This window comes from Clinocottus analis, unplaced genomic scaffold (assembly GCF_023055335.1).
Source record: "Clinocottus analis isolate CAN_PGR_092001 unplaced genomic scaffold, fCliAna1.0.p SCAF_10, whole genome shotgun sequence".
Lineage (NCBI taxonomy): Eukaryota > Metazoa > Chordata > Actinopteri > Perciformes > Cottidae > Clinocottus > Clinocottus analis.
Genome location: NW_027175821.1, coordinates 14,030,642 through 14,038,620, shown reverse-complemented (window position 1 = coordinate 14,038,620; position 7,979 = coordinate 14,030,642).

Sequence of the window (7,979 nt, the reverse complement as noted above, 5' to 3'; positions counted from 1 at the left end):
ACATCCCAGATAATGGCCCCGCTATTTGAAGGGATGGTTCTTTGTCGTTAGAGATTTACTATCGGTCCTGATTTCATTATTTAGCAGTCATTCAAAACTATCACTTTTAACATGCCTTTATCTGTCCGTTTACTTAGATTTTTGTAAATGGAGTTCTTGACACTCCACCAAGCTTCCGTCTGAGCCAAATCAATTGCAGTTAACATCATGTGATTCATAGCTCCACTGTAGCCCCACTGAGGTACTTAATTACTTGGAGCTTTCCATTTGTACTCAAAGGACAAACCGGCACAGAGGATTTGTCAGTTGTCTCACAGACAATCAGTGAAAAGTATGGCTAATTAAATATCTCTTATTTTCACCACTTCCATGGCAAAAGCAATCTCCTAATGCAGGTTTCCAAGTGATTCTTGCAAACATGCACCGGGTTTCCCCATCAGATATTCAGGATACTGGGAAATGCATGCTGGGGAAAAAATGATGAATGATATAATGAAAGCTAGAGTGTTTCTACTTCTTGGCAATAATGTGAACATTAAATTTCTACCTGACTGTAAACTGGCCAAGAATGAGAGTTATTAGTTTGTTTTTTCATTCTCTATTTGATTTCAGCTCTCGCACTCGCATGGGTATATTTAGGTGTGGAAACAGAGAACGAGTTCTAAAGTTTTAAAAGCCAATAATAAAGAATTCTGTGTTTTCTCTTGTTATACACTGACCATGATTCAGGGCAGACTTAAATAGGCATACATTATGCGTTGGTATGTACAGTAGTAGAGCTGGGCTGCTTTGTGACTCATTTCATAAGCAGGTATTGAGGCACAGCGTGGAGCAAGAATCACGGGATAAGAAATCACATGGATGAGATAGATACCTCCACATCCAAAATCAAAACCTAGTCATTTGATAAGAATATTACGTTTCTTGTTTTGGTATTTTCCTGGGATTATTGTAAAAATATAAAGTACAATATCACCAGACATATCACTCAATGTTGAAGGTCAGTGGAGCAGGGATTATCTTGTATGCATTTGGAGCACAAATCCAATAGAGTCTGTCCTCTGCTCTTTTGGACCTTGTCACTTGTACGAATATTACCTTTGCTCCAGTGGTGACAAGTGCTGAACTTGGATTCAAGACAAACGTAAAAAGAATATTTATTTCGAGACAAAAAAAACTCAGGACTCCAACAGGCCGAGGGTTAAAAAGTAAAGGAACAAAAACAAGAATCAAAAACAGGGATCTGACAGGACGGACAGTCTACACACAGGTAACACACAGTACACTCTGACAAGAAGACAAACAGGGTTTCAATACAAGGGGAAGGTGATTGGACACAATCAAGTCATGGTAGGAATGTACATTAATGTCCTGATATTTGTCCAATCATATTGTTACAAGTGGGAAATGTTTGATTTTTAAAGAAGCACACCAGCTTATTATCATTAACTGTGGCCAAATCCTAAATTAAAGCTTAAAAGGTGTAACGTGTGAGACCTGTCCAGAATATTAGTTTAAAACATTCACAAAATTAACTAACATTATCAACTGAATGTGAAGAGGTTACAACGGTGACAATATAGTGTAATTTAAGACAGACGATAATATCTACTACATAAACATATATATATATATATATATATATATATATATATATATATATATATATATATATATATATATATATATATATCAAACATGAATGTTGTGATAACTGCTCAGAGCCATTATCTTTTAGCCATAATCAAAACCAAATACTTGAGAAACAAACCAGCTGAACATATTGAATATGAACAAATGCTGCACTTTATCAAATCTCTTGTGCTTCTACTCTCACATGTTTGGGATTTTATTTTTATTTTTTTTAAATGCCATCCATGTTATATTAAAAGCCAGATTTGTTTATCTCTTCTAGCAAAACGTACGTGTAATTTCTGTCAAAACATTCAAAGACAAAGCTTCTTTTGTATTGGCGCGTCACTGTGTTATCCATGACAATTTAGAAATGCGTTGATCAAAAGAGTAATCTGTAAGATGTGTTTCAAACCATAACACCCACTAACTGATGTTTTTTTAATAGTTTATTTGAAAGAAAAGCTCAAAGCAGCACTTATACACATAGACAAATGCAATATGTATTCTATGGGTGAAAAGATGTTTACTTTTCTACCAGATAAAAAGGATTTCAGAGTTCTCAGACCGTCGGTTTGATCAAGTTGTCGTGTACCACAGCCGCCGGGTTTGTGTTGTTAAAGATGGTGGAGCCGGTGGCTCAGCGGTTTCAGAGGCGACGGGCTGACAAAGATTGTAAAAGTTTTATTCTAAGGGCCCTGTTAGAGTTTAATAATTTATTAGCACTTAATCCTGAAAAGAGCAATATAATCTGGTAACAATCTATAAGGAAATAAAGACAATGTTCTTAAATAATAGACATGGTTGGTGGCACATCTTTTATTTGAGTTTTTAAGAAAGTTGTAAAGCTATGTTGGATAATTCCAGACAAATTTCCATGAAGCAAAGGCTGTTCATGACCAGAGAGAAGCTAAATAACTAGCTAATACAACATTGCACTTAAGGAAACAGGAAATATTTTATAAGTATGCATGTTCAGCCGAGATTCTGACTCAAGGACTCACTTTTTTCCCCATAATCAACACATTATATGGTCGTTTCCAGGAATAGTTATAAAAAATGACAGTAACATATCAGTTGCTCTGCAGGAAATATTAATATTTTTTATTATTATTTCTATCAGAATAAAATCTAACTTCATACTATAAATGTATATTCCAGTCTCAGTCTCTCACAGTGTTATACTTATACTCATAATGTCTAGTAATGTCTGCACTTGCTTCTCTGTCGGTTCATACTGTCGGCATGGAGACGCCAAAACTGGTTGCAAAAGTACTCTTCACAGTGAAAATCATTAACAATTTCATAAGAATGCATTTGATTTGTGCCACTCCATGTGATTGATATAACTCTATTTCAATCCAGCTGATGGAAAAGCTTTTGGTAACTTGTTTTTCTAAAAATGTGTTTCCTGTCCACTATGACACATCAGAGAATTACATTGTGTAGTCTGTGAAAACAGCTGCGTGTGGAGATGTTTAGTCAACGTGAACCACAGGCAAACAAAACACTGGTAACTTCTCACAGAAACTCAAACTTTATCATCAGAAAGTCAAGAATGAATCATCACTACGAGTGTTTAATTAGGACTCCTGCTCGGGAAAGTGCAAAATGAAAACCCCCCCAAAAAAGAATTTTTAAATGACTTATTTGCTAATGCAAAACACACGTTTGAAAGGGAAAAAGAGCGTGAGCTTTTTCATCTTGTATCGGCTTTGTTTGAGTAATTTAATTTCTCTTTTACTCAAAAGCAATTATACTAAACCATGAAGATGATTTGTTACAAAAAAAAGTTGTGTTTTAGGTCTGGACCTGATTATATGTAATTACCAAACAAACAATATGCCTTGCTAACAACTCATTTATTTGCAATTATTACTAAGATTCACTAGTTGCAACTTGAATGCCTCCAATAATGAATAACGAATCTGGATCTGCTCCTGAGAGGCGATTTGATTGTTAAAAGAGAGACCTTCCTCATCCTGAACTGGAAACCCTCTGATGCAACCAACACATTCTGATGAGATATGTTGCTTTGCATTTAATACAAATTTAACGAAAGTGACACAGGGCAGTTTATAAGCCCTTTTATGCCAATACTTGACACCATGTGAAGTAAGTACTATCAGCAAGGTTGGACAGACAACCAAACAACCCAAAGACTGGAAATAGGCAAATGTTATCGGCCCATTGGATGCTGCCGTGGTTTTCTAGAGCATGACATTGATGAACCTGTAAACATGGCACAATGAAGCATGGGAGGCCACTCACACACACAAACATGTCATTTCATTACTTAGCAGGTGTCTTTGCTGGTTGTGCATTGATCTGGCGGTGGGAGCAGCACAACCCAGTACATGGAGATAGGGAACGACCCTAAACACGTTTCAGACCTGCACTGTACTCATCGGTACAGTCAATTTGCCGAGCCTCTGTTTGGGTAGGGCATGATCCACGAAACAAACAAACAGACTCTCCGACTGGTCTTTTCTTTCATATACGGAGCCAGGCCACACTGGGTGAAGCTGTTTAGATATCTCATCCTCCTCACATTGTTGGTGAGCGAGGCCATATGCTGCCAACTCACTGGCCTGATTGGCATGGAAGGCAGACGGTCTTTTGGGGAGGAGTGAGGAGTTCCTGCACATGCACACTTGGCTCGTGAACAAGGTGTGAAGCTTACCCACATTCTTTGCTGAGGCTTTAGCAAGAAGAAAGGCCGTTTTGGCAGACGGCCTCTTTGACTAAGGCTTCCCCGAGGGTTCAAAAGGGAGCACACAAAGCCCTTCTAGCACTCAAAACTTGGCTTCCGTACAAACCCCACAGAGGGCTTCTAACACCAAGTCCCCTTTAGAAAACAGATAAGAAGTCTGTGAGACCTTACAGTTTGGTTTCACACTCTACAATGTGGGCCATAATGGTACCTTCGAGGTAGAGGCTGATCTGTTGCTATCCAGCAGAGAGTGCAGTAAACGTCAAAATGATTATCAAACTTTCAGGAGCAGGTCCAGCTATTTGGAGACCAAAGAGACGTAGTCTGGGTCTCGAGGTGGCTACCAGTGTGTGAGGACAGGTTTGGCCTCATGGCAAGTACAACAGTTTTGAGACAACAAGCACTTGTAATACAGGAAATTATCCCTGGCCAGCAAAAGTGTCACTTTGTCAGTCTCTAATGTAATCGGAAAGCACTGTGGCCTCTAACAGCCCACTGCAAGCGTACACCCATTCATCCGGTTAGCAAGAAATAAATCTCCACCTTCACAATGTGTCACTCTTAATAATCAGATTGTTTTTATTGTACAAAGAAGCTGAGTGGTTATAATTTATTCTGGGGCACAAAAGAAATCTAATTCACCACTGATTATATTCTCACAACACCTTTAGAAATGTATCTCATATTTGGATTCCAGTCAAATCCAGTCTGCATACACAAAATCAACTAACTCTATGAGATGTCATCAGATCACGTTCACAGTAACAGTGATTTTACCAAGAAGACGGAGGTTCAGCATGAAGGAAGCTTACGAGCCCTGAAGGGTTTTTATTGCATGTCGTCATCTCTGGCCACAAAAGAGCTTTATAAACTCTTTACCGGAGTGAGGACAGAAGATGAGGAGAGAGTCCACACTGACTCTGGTGGTCAGGAAGAAATAGTAGCACAGAAACACTTAAGTGAAACTGTCATTTTCATGTCAACGACACACGTGTCGTTACACTAACGAAGACAAGGTGTTGTCACGGTGCCGCAGATGTGTACCTGTGGGAAGCAGGAGGGTTGTTGTGGTGTCTCCGTCATCATCATCCGTGGCGTCCGCCAGGAGTCGACGCTCCTTTGTCTTTGAAGCGTTCTTTGTTCATTTTTTCTTTGGATGCACAATTAGGCTTGGGTGTAAAAAAAAAAAACACACTGGGTGAAACTAAAATTGCCAAACCTGCTTTTGATTTCAATGATGAAATTGAAAGCTCATGTTGATCCATTTTCTATTTAGTCAAGATTGCTGTATAGAAAATATATCGACTTTAGTTTTTTTTTTTTTGCATAATGCACGGGAGCAAATTATATTATCTTTCTTAATGATTAACTTAGTAGTAGCTCGCTAGATACATAAAATGTGTGTGTGTCTTAGTAAAGTAGGAGTATTCAATTATTGCACCCATAATACATTATAAGTACATGGAAAGGCAATTACTCTAAGTAATAAAATACTTATAATTTGCTGTTGCTATTTCTGGTTAATGCAACATAATTTAATATTCTGCGTTAAGGAGCCAAGTAGACAATACACATCCTACTCTACATGAAGTATCAACTGACATGTATAAAAACCTTTGAATGTGCATTCAAGCGTTTGGAGAATGCACAGATTGTAGTCAGGGATGAAAGTGCTGTAATGCAATGAAATAATATATAATTAAATAGTCCTGCTACTGTAATGGAAATGCTTGCAGGGAAAAGTGCCTTAATATAAAGGTTTGGGGAAACTCTGAAGTAGGGTATGAATGTCTGACAACCCTGAGAAATAATAAATCAAGTCGAATACACAGAAGAGAATTTCTCTATTATTTTTTTTTCCATTTAAAGGAAACCATTCCTTCTAACTTCTGCCTGATTTTCATAGTTTTCGCCATCATGATTGTTTTCATTTCACTGTACAGCAGCCGTCAGCTGCTCTCCAAAACACGCACACGGGGTCAATGCAAACTCTCAACAGATGAACCCAAAAAGCTATTATAACAAACCCTTTCAACACCGTAAGATTCAAGGCTGATTTAACTGCAGTGTGAGTAAGACGCTGAGTGAGGCTGCTGGAGCGTCTCCAACACACCAGCACAGGCAGACTGTATAGATACCTTCCTCGAATCCAGTCTGTAAAGAGTTTTTCACAATACAATCTGTCATACACGGAGATTTCATATTCACAAATTAAGACATTTTATTCTATTATTTTCTATTTACATCTTTTCACTTTATCACAGCTGCCTCATGTGTGGTCGATGATCTTAATAAGCCATTTGACACAGATTTTTATGACATAGTTACTTATCTTGTCAGTTGTTACCAGCAGTAAAGTGTGATTGCTTTAATTTTCTAGTAGCAGAGGAAAACATATATTTCTGGTTATTACATTATCCACACAGTAAATTGAGAGGTATTCACAACTTGGGTAATGACAGTGTTGAGGGTTCTGTCATAAACTTTAATCCTTTGCGGGGCTGAATGGCTTTATTTTAGCAAGTTGACATGAATGGCCTCAAACTCATTTACAGGAAATGTATTCACTTTCTAGTTTGAAATCATCGACAATACGCCAAACTGTGCTCTTACTCTCTTTTCTGTTTAATTTTTACACAGTGAGTCAACAACTAACATTTAACTAACCTTTTCAAAACATATAAAATAAACCTGGCACAGTATACAGACAGAATATTTGTTTTTTTGTGCATTAAACACCTGTAAAATAGTGAACTACATACATCAAATTACTCTTTTGTATCTATTGACTCATTTTAAAATTCAGACCGTACCAGCTCCAGCACACCAAAAACCTTGCTGACCTTTTGCTTTCAGAATATAATACAATACAATCACAAGTCCACTTCCTGGTCCTCAGTACATCTTAGACATGCTGTGAGTTTGGAACCCCAAAGATCTCTGCAGTCACACGGTGGAAATCTCCTCTTTGTCCACAAAGCCCTTTCTAAGTCAAGTGAGATGATTTGGGCTATTTATGCAAATAAAGACAGAACCTGCCTGATTGATATTAGACTTGCTCCCAAACTGTGTTCTTTTAAAATCAAACTGGAGACCGTCTTTTTTCCCCCGAGCCATTTCTGAAATGAACACACCATATTTGTACAGCACACTTGTTTGTATATGTGGTTATGTCTCGGATTATTAGCATATTTGTGCTTAATTTTTGTATTTATGTCATGCACACTTGACTTTACACTTTAATACATGGGATGGACACACATGAAAGACGTGTAGACCCATGGAGGCTGACATAGGAATGTAGTGGAGGGTTGCGCTGGACTGCAGAACTGGGTGGAAGGGGGAATATTATATTTCAGAAACATTGTTCGGTATTTGCATACATTCTATCTATTTCAAAAATATCCATAGATAAGATAAAGTATGAACCACAAGTACATGCCAAACTCAAAAATCTCACAGCTCACAGTCATTCATCAGTGGCATCGACTGCATTTGTCCCTGGAAGTGTCAAAAGATAGTTTAACATTGACAAGTCAATGTGCTATTGTACAGCCAATATATTTCGCAAATGATGATTAACTGTTCTTGCATATCCTCACAGTGACAACACACAAATACAATCATACAACCT